At 32.4% G+C, this 8552-nt stretch overlaps 1 protein-coding gene across 18 annotated transcripts in view; it reads left to right on the top strand.

Moving 5' to 3' along the window:
- The window catches only part of hts (adducin 1-like protein hts), a 224525-nt gene that overhangs the window by 54721 nt on the left and 161252 nt on the right, over positions 1-8552 (top strand). For all 18 annotated transcript variants that reach the window (XM_067053218.1, XM_014424843.3, XM_014424842.3 and 15 more), the window contains exon 2: positions 6816-6857. The gene's annotated coding sequence lies outside the window, so the exon portion shown is untranslated. The remainder of the gene's footprint in view (positions 1-6815; positions 6858-8552) is intronic.

The following is an 8552-nucleotide window of genomic DNA, read 5'->3' as shown; positions in this document are numbered from 1 at the left end:
CAGTATAGTTTGCAGTGCTAAATCAATTGGTAGGTAATTAGCTTTAGATGCATCGTTGCACTAAAGTCAGTCCCTTAACCTACAGTTAATTTATTATACCATATGTTTGTGTATTGTTATATTAGGTTTTGTCCGGAAAAATTTACATTTGATTTTGTAATTTTATTCTAAAATTAATTTTTAATTCAAATTTCATTTAGTAATGCTCTTCAAAATTGTCAAAACTGTTAGCAGACATTTATAGAAGTTTAATTTGTAGTGCTCAATCAATTGGTAGGTATAGAATTTTAGATGCATTTTTATTGTAAAGTCTGTCCGTTAACCCCCACGTATTTTATAAATATTTTATAATATGTTTGTGTTTATTGTTATGAACATTTATATTATATAGTGCCAATAAAAAAAAAAAATTAAATTAATCTACTGTTGTGTGTAGCACTACAAAATATTCAAAACTGTTAGTAGACATTGCTAGCTGTTTTATTTGTAGTGCCAAATCAATTGGTAGGTAATTAGCTTTAGATGCATCGTTGCACTAAAGTCAGTCCCTTAACCTACAGTTAATTTATTATGTTAAATTTGTGTGTCATATTATTATTCTAGGTTATTGATCAACAAAATTTAAATACTGGATTATGTAATTTTCTGCCGAATATTTTTCTTAATTTAAATTTCATTAACTTAATCACTTCTAAATTGTCAATGCTGTTATTAGATATTATCAGCAGTATAATTTGTAGTGTCAAATCAATTGGTAGGTAAATAGCACTACAAAATATTCAAAACTGTTAGTAGACAATGCTAGCTGTTTTATTTGTAGTGCCAAATCAATTGGTAGGTAATTAGCTTTAGATACATCGTTGCACTAAAGTCAGTCCCTTAACCTACAGTTAATTTATCATATTACATATGTGTTATTTTATTATTATTATAAGTTATTTACTGACAACATTTTTTTTTTTTTAATTATTTATTTAATGTAATTTACAACTGTACAAAATAATACAATAGGTAAATATGTTGTATGTTTCATATATACTTGAAAATCTTGGGAAGGAACCACCCATTGGTGGTACTTCAAACATTAATTTAAATTATAAGGTCCCGTGGCCATCTTCTTTTCAGACGCCTCGGAGGATTGTTAAGGATGAATGATTAATAATTAATGGTTAAGGAGTTTGGAATGAAAAGACGCATATCTGTTTTGGGTCAAATCTGCAACGAATGGGATGTTAAGGTCTTTGTGAATGAGTTTTTTTGTGACGTAATAAGGAGCATGAAGGATTTTGGATTGTAAGGATTGGATGCGGGAAGAATTTGATGGTTTGGTGGAGCTCCAGAGCTCAATTCCATATGTCCAAATTGGTCTGATTATTGTAGTGTATACTAATTTTTTGTAGTGAATGGCAAGTTTAGAGCGTTTGTCAAGTAAGTGTTGTAGCAATCGGAATCTACGAGCAGTTTCTTGTCGTTTCAGTCTTGTGTGTGGATAAAATTTAAATACTGGATTTTGTAATTTTCTGCTGAAGTTCCTTTTTAATACAGTTAATTTATTACGTTATATGTGTGTGCTATATCATGTTAGGTTATTGTCCGAGAGTTTAATCTCGGTAATCCGAATTTGGGTATTACGAACACTCCATTGATCTGATTGAGTGGTGTAAAAATAAAAGTACTTTTTTGAGCGATCTCACCAGGGCTCTGTTTCATAATAAAGTACAAACTAATACTATTAGTCTTGTAGATTTATCTTAATTCAATTACACAGACTTGTACAATAGTAACTTGTACTTTAGTATTTTTTAATTCCTGTAATAGCACTAATAATCATCCCTATCATGAAAAAAATAAGTATTAGTATTATTACCATACTAGTTTCTATACTGGTACTATGAACTAATACTATTAGCTTTCACTATGAAACAGGGCCCAGGTAATAACATTTTTGTTGGGCCGCCCATAGCTCAGTGGTTAATACAGTCTTACTAATTTGATGTCTATTGGCGGTGCCGGTTCGAATCCGGCCTGGGACGTTGACTTTTTTCATTGAGTGGCGGTCCCACAAAATGAAGAACTTTGACCCCCAACCATGGTTAGGCAGTATAGGACTCCAGTGGGAGTCTAGGCCGAGACAAAAGAAATTGTTTTTAAATAAAATGAAATAAATATTAACTGCGACAGGTGCTAATCGAACCCTCAACGTTCTGTACCGGGCGTTGCTTCTCTAAGCATTCATGTAATTGTATATTAAAATAATTATTATATGGTTAAGCACTCTGCATGCTTTTACATCACCTGGATGGATCATCATCAACAAATTGTCTCTGTTACTGTTTCATCAGAAAGTCTTTTCACATTCTCTTTCAATCGAAGCCTCTGCGACAAGCTATTGTAACTCTGGCGGTGTCACTATGTTTTGGATAGAAAAAAAAAATGATTTATCTCCGACCCAAGATAAATCTTCAAGTTAAGCTTGTCCTTGTCGGAATTTTTTTGGCATTAAACTGATTGATAGGTTGCGTGGATATTTTACTCGGGTAAACTATTTTATTTTATTATATTTTATTCGGGGTAAACTTACTTTTCTTCTCATTTATATACGGAGTTACCAATACTATTTGCGTTATTTTGACCGGCCAGGGTAAGGTCTTCCTTGTATATATTACACTCGTGGATCAATAAACGCTCTTCTAATAAAGGAAATATTAATAATTAATAAAAAGGACTATAATGAGCGATAGAATTGTTAATACAAAACAAGAGTAATGAATAATGAAAAGAGTTTTATCGATCTATCGTTCTTAAGAGTAGGAAAAGGATCGATACTATCATACTATGTATAAACTAGTCTACCACTTATAGATAGGTTTCCTTCTTCTATTTAACTCATTCGGAACATAAGTGATATCATGTTCATTCCTATAAATAAGTGTAATATTATCAAGAAAGTATATTCAACACATACAGTTGGTTAACTTACAAGATTTTGAGCCATGGCTAAGAATGAAGTATGTGATAAGGATCCCATGGCAACCATGGCTCTGTGGAAACTAACCTAAGGTTTAACCCGTGCCTTATTCGTCCTCTAATTCAAAAACGGGTCAAATATAGGCTTTAAAACACAGGGCCCAATATAGGTTCCATAGAAATCTATGTGGTTATTGATGTCCGCATTGAAATCTTTAAAACCCAATTGTACTGTCTCCACCATTCGACTTTCCTCTGCTAGAATTCTGAAACCTCTGTCTTTTTTATTTATTTTTTATGACTTTTATTAATGTTCTAGTAAGAATTGAAGTATCGGAATTAAGAATCGTCTCTTCTCTATAAAATTCCCTTTTTTTTTTTTTTTTTATTCCTTTTATTTATTCATCATAATCCGTAGCTTTTGAGAGCCGGAAAAGGGCTTGATACTACCGGCATATATTTATGTACCATACAATTGTTATATTATTATTGTTGAATTATAATATCTGAAGTGAATTTCAATATTTTAATAGAAAGATGGTCCAGGTGTGGTCTAAGAAAAAGCTTTTTTTTAGTTATTATTATCTTTATTGAAATTTACAACTGTACATTATTATACATTTAGTAAACTTGATGTATGTTATTATGGAGCGATACAGGCGTGTAGCGAAACTACCCATTAGTAGCACTCTAATGAAGCTTTTACTTTAGCAGATCTCGTGGACATCTTCTTTTCAGGCGCCTCAGAGGATTGTCAGGATTGGAAGAGGAAGCAAGGTTAGAAACTAGTGGGTTTGGATGATTAGAGAGTTTATAATGGAAGTTATCTGGTTCGATCTAGATCGGTTACTTATGGAGACTTGAGGTCTTTATGGTTGATTTTATTTGTGAAAAAGTAAGGAGCATTGAGGATTTTACGAAGGATTTTGCATTTTAATGATTAGTTTTAGGCTCAACTCCGTATGTCCAGAAAGGAAGTTAAGACCGTTTGTCTATTAAGTGCTGTAATAGTCGGAATCGACGTGTAGTTTCCTGTCTTTTCAGTCTTGCGTGAGGATTCCTGGTTAGTCGTTTGTCCAGATGTAATCCAAGGTAGCGGATCTGTTCTGCAGAGGTAAGAGCAACATTATTAAAGGAAAATGTAGGACAGTTGGTATATTTACGACAAAGGGTACTGATAGGATATATAAGGGGTATTCATGATGTTGTGGTAAATGTTAAATGTTTTACAATGTTAAACGTTATAAGTATAAGATTGTGAGCAGCCCTATTTAAAGTCATGTTAAACCTTAAATGCATAAGAGCCCCTAGCGGATTTTCTCAGCAACTTGTTGTATAAGCCTTTATGTTTATAACTTTCCTTCCAGACCCTCATGTTATTGTTTACTTCAGTTTTGATTTAAATAATTAATTACAACATGACTAGAGTGAGTGAAAAGTGGAATTTGTGTGAAAGTTTAGCTTATGAAATGAAATGAAAAAATAACTTTATTCTGGGACATATGTCCCCTAAGAATAATTACATGGTTCATATAGTGAGATTTTTTTCTGGCGAGCGTTTACAAATTTTCAGATAGTAGAATGAAATTACATTGTTTTTTTTACTGTTTTTTTCTTAAATGTATCATTAAAATTATCCATTCTGGTTTAATAACAGGGATATGAATACCACAAACATATGAAAGAACTGAGCTGTCACAACAACAAAAATGGCGGCGATCTCAACTGGTCTATTGTGTGACGTCATTCTCCATTTAACAGACCAAGTAACAGACTCTCAGCCATGTTAAATGTTATTTCGTTTTACCACGGTATAAGAAGGCAATTTTTTCGATTTAACATGAGTTTTTCCATTTAACACGCTTTAACATGTTAAACCAAAGATAATGAATACCCCTATTTTAATCCTCCATTTACGACACCATTTTTCAAGGGCTGTGATATGGGATTGGAGAGTTTGGGATGCAACTAAAGGGTCATTATTAACTGCGAGCACACATGTGACATCGTTATAAGTGGTGAGGATAGTGTTAGGATTGGTTGGGATGTCAGCTGTTTGGACGGTGTAGAGCATGGGACCGAGAATACTACCTTGAGGAACACCAGCGAATTGAAAAAAAAATAATAAAACTATTTAATCGCACCCACATCCATTTCCTTTTTATTATTACTCACGGTCAATCGGCCATCTTCCAATTTATTATTTTAGTTTCAATACATTTGTATATTTATTATTATAGTAATGAAAAAAACATATTTAATTTTTTTTTTTTTTTTTAACCTGGCATCTCCTTCACTATCTAATAATCCTCCTAGGCATCTGAAAAGAAGATGGCCTCGAGATCTTCTCTAGAAATGTTATTGTTATGTCACCTACTGAAAATTTACTTTTTGTAAATATACAGTTGTAAATAACAATAAATAAATTATAAAAAAAAAATTTTTTTTTAACTTTTTATGTTATAAAATTAGTTCTTTATTGACATTTTAAAATATTTGTTCCTCAAAGAACCGAAAGTAAAAGTCTTAAGACGGAGATGAAGACGATACAATTGATATTCCAAAATAACCAGCAATAAGCGCCGCGTTATTAATAAACTTGGCGGCTGCCCAGAGCCCTCTGTCAGTACTCCATGTCTATTTGGAGCCCGGCTGTATACACATATATTTATATTTATGTATTCATTTTATTTTAATCGCGTTAATATTGTTTAAATATAAAATAAATAATAAATCTGTCGCGCTCAAAATTATGAAGGATCGTGGGCTCAGTAATTGGTAAGGAAGTACTTTTTACTAGACCAATGGTTGTGCAAGTTGGTGATATGGTTAGAATCACGTTTGACCTCCAGATTTTTTTTTACCCCTATTAAAGTACCTACTTTATTAGGCTGGACCTAGTCAACCCTCAAGATTGACTCATGGCTACAGTAAGAGAATAAATAAATATCTGCTACATCCAGATTCGAATCCGGGTTAGCTAAGGTATTACTTAATAAATAATACTTAATGCTGTGATGGCAATGTACTACAGAACTGCTTCTTCGTTTTTTAATGATATTTATTTCTATTTCATAGGAAGGTATATTTGTTAAGTGATAGTGCGGAAGGTTTAAATAGAATAATTTTCAATGTAAAATTAGGACAAATTCTTAATATATGATCTAATTATATGGGTTTAATTAGCTATGAGAGCAAGGAAAAGGCAATGTAATCCTGAAGATGGGGAAAGCAACGTAAAATGTCGAAGAAAAATGAATACAAAATAATGTATTAAAAAAAATATTGGATGAACTAGTTTTAAAATTATTAATGCAATGATAATAATAACAATAATTATAAAGGCTTAGGGAATCCTATGGTTCGATTCCGATACCACCAATGCGTTCTCCACATAAATCTGTCTAGTGATGCCCCTCCAAACTCAAATCAACTGAATTAGTCTTAACGCGATCCTTCCTTGTACGTTTTGGTCTACTATTACATTATTCTTATATTAAGATAAATATTTCTCCATTACAATTATTCGGAAGTAGAGGAGAAAAGAAATCTTTAATAAAATTTATTTAAAAGTAGACAAGATATACAATGTTCAGGTGATGTGCTCAGCATTTTGCGCTCAACTGCCTGGTTTAACAAGATGATTTTCCGACCCCAGAATCGATTCATGTTCGATATAGGTGTCAATAAATAATAATTCAATGCAGATATGTTCCACACTAGAATAGTTTCTCTTTTATAGGCTTTGCATCAAAATACCGTACCATAACTGAGTAAAATTACTTTCGATATAAAATTCAGCCATTATTTATTTTTATTTTGTATTAATTTATTAATTTTGTTTTCAGGTCCCACCAGCAGAAGGCGTGGAGTGACAAGACTTCCCAGAGGTGAGTCTTTCAAATTCCCTCAATATCTTTGACATAAATAAATCTGTACCTCGGAGGGATACAACACTATGTCCATTTTTTTCCATATTGACTTTATTACAGAGTTAAAATCAGCTTTTCTCATATTTCTGAGAGGAATAGAGCACTATGTCCAAAACCAGTTAGAACCGGATATAGGATGTTTTAAAACAACACCAAGTCCACTTTCATTTAGAGGGATAGAACACCTTGGTGTTTTATCCTTCTGAAGCATGTGAATTAAAAAAATGGACATAGTGTTGTATCCCTCCGAGGTACAGAAATATTTTCAATGAATATTTATCCATGAAGCAGATGAAGTTTTCTAACTTAATAATATTAATGGGTCTATCCATTTTCCGGCATAACTAAATAAAATTCCTCAGATAAATGAATTAACTAAGTTCTTAAATATAATATTAATATATATATTTTTTTTAATGAAAAATAATATTTTTATTTTATTAATGGAGGTGAGAAGCTCATTCATAAGGCAATGACTCCAAGGACCTCGGTTCTAATCCGGCTCTGGCAGATAATTATTTATTATAGCCGTTGATTTCACTATGGGCTCGGGAACCTTCTAGGGTCCACTCTGCCCCATAAAGTAGGGTACCCATAATCGAGTACTCCCATCTACGTTTCAGTCAATCATTCGGACGTTTACCCGTCGATTTAGTGTTTATTAATATTTTAGTGATCCGTTTATTGTAATAATTCCAACAGCCTTACATGCCCATCTTATCCGATGCTACGATATAACCTGGATTATAATTAGGGGATGCAGATCTCTCACTTAACATTCATAAATTTCTAAACTGAAACAAAAATCCTGCTATGACAGATAATTATTTTCTGTGAGACATCCCTGTGGGTTCGGAAGTCCTCTGGGGTCCACCCAGCCTCATAAAGTGGGTTCTCTTAATTGGATAACAAACTGGCGGTAGGGCGTGATTCTGACCAAATCACCTCCTTGTACAACCATTGATCTAGTAAATTTACTTCCTTACAGAGGTGTAGATAGTTGACCGTAGATTAATGCTTGAAGAAGTTTGTCGGGGGGTGCGGTCAGAAAGAACAACATAAATAAACAAAACCATATTTATTTATTTTATGCCGACGTTTCGACCTGAGTTTCAGGTCTTCATCAGGGCTATAGAACAAAGGAGATAACAACATTTAGAGTAACATACAATTGAAAAGGAATAGTATACAAAGAAATTTAGAATTATACAAAATATTGAATTAATTCATAAATGATAAAAAATTGATAACTGATAATTGAATAGTAAAATATTTAAAAATTTTGTACTTTTCAATTATCAGTTATCAATTTTTTATCATTTATGATAGCCCTGATGAAGACCTGAAATTCAGGTCGAAACGTCGGCATAAAATAAATAAATATGGTTTTTGTTTATTTATGTTGTTCTTTGCTGACCGCACCCCCCCCCCCGACATACTTCTCCAATCATGTATAATTTATATTAGTTTCGTTAATATAACGATTTATCTAATTCAACGCCTTTTGGTCATATTTTGATTCGATATGTGTTTATATATTCATCATGTGGATGAATTATTTACTAAAGGGGTATTCATGATCTTTGGTTTAACATGTTAAAGCCTGTTAAATGGAAAAACTCATGTTAAATCGAAAAAAATTGCCTTCTTTTA

This window comes from Halyomorpha halys, unplaced genomic scaffold (assembly GCF_000696795.3).
Source record: "Halyomorpha halys isolate HHAL.00 unplaced genomic scaffold, Hhal_1.1 Scaffold480.1, whole genome shotgun sequence".
NCBI lineage: Eukaryota > Metazoa > Arthropoda > Insecta > Hemiptera > Pentatomidae > Halyomorpha > Halyomorpha halys.
The sequence above is the reverse complement of the archived record's forward strand: the minus strand, read 5'-3'. Positions and strand labels throughout refer to the sequence as shown.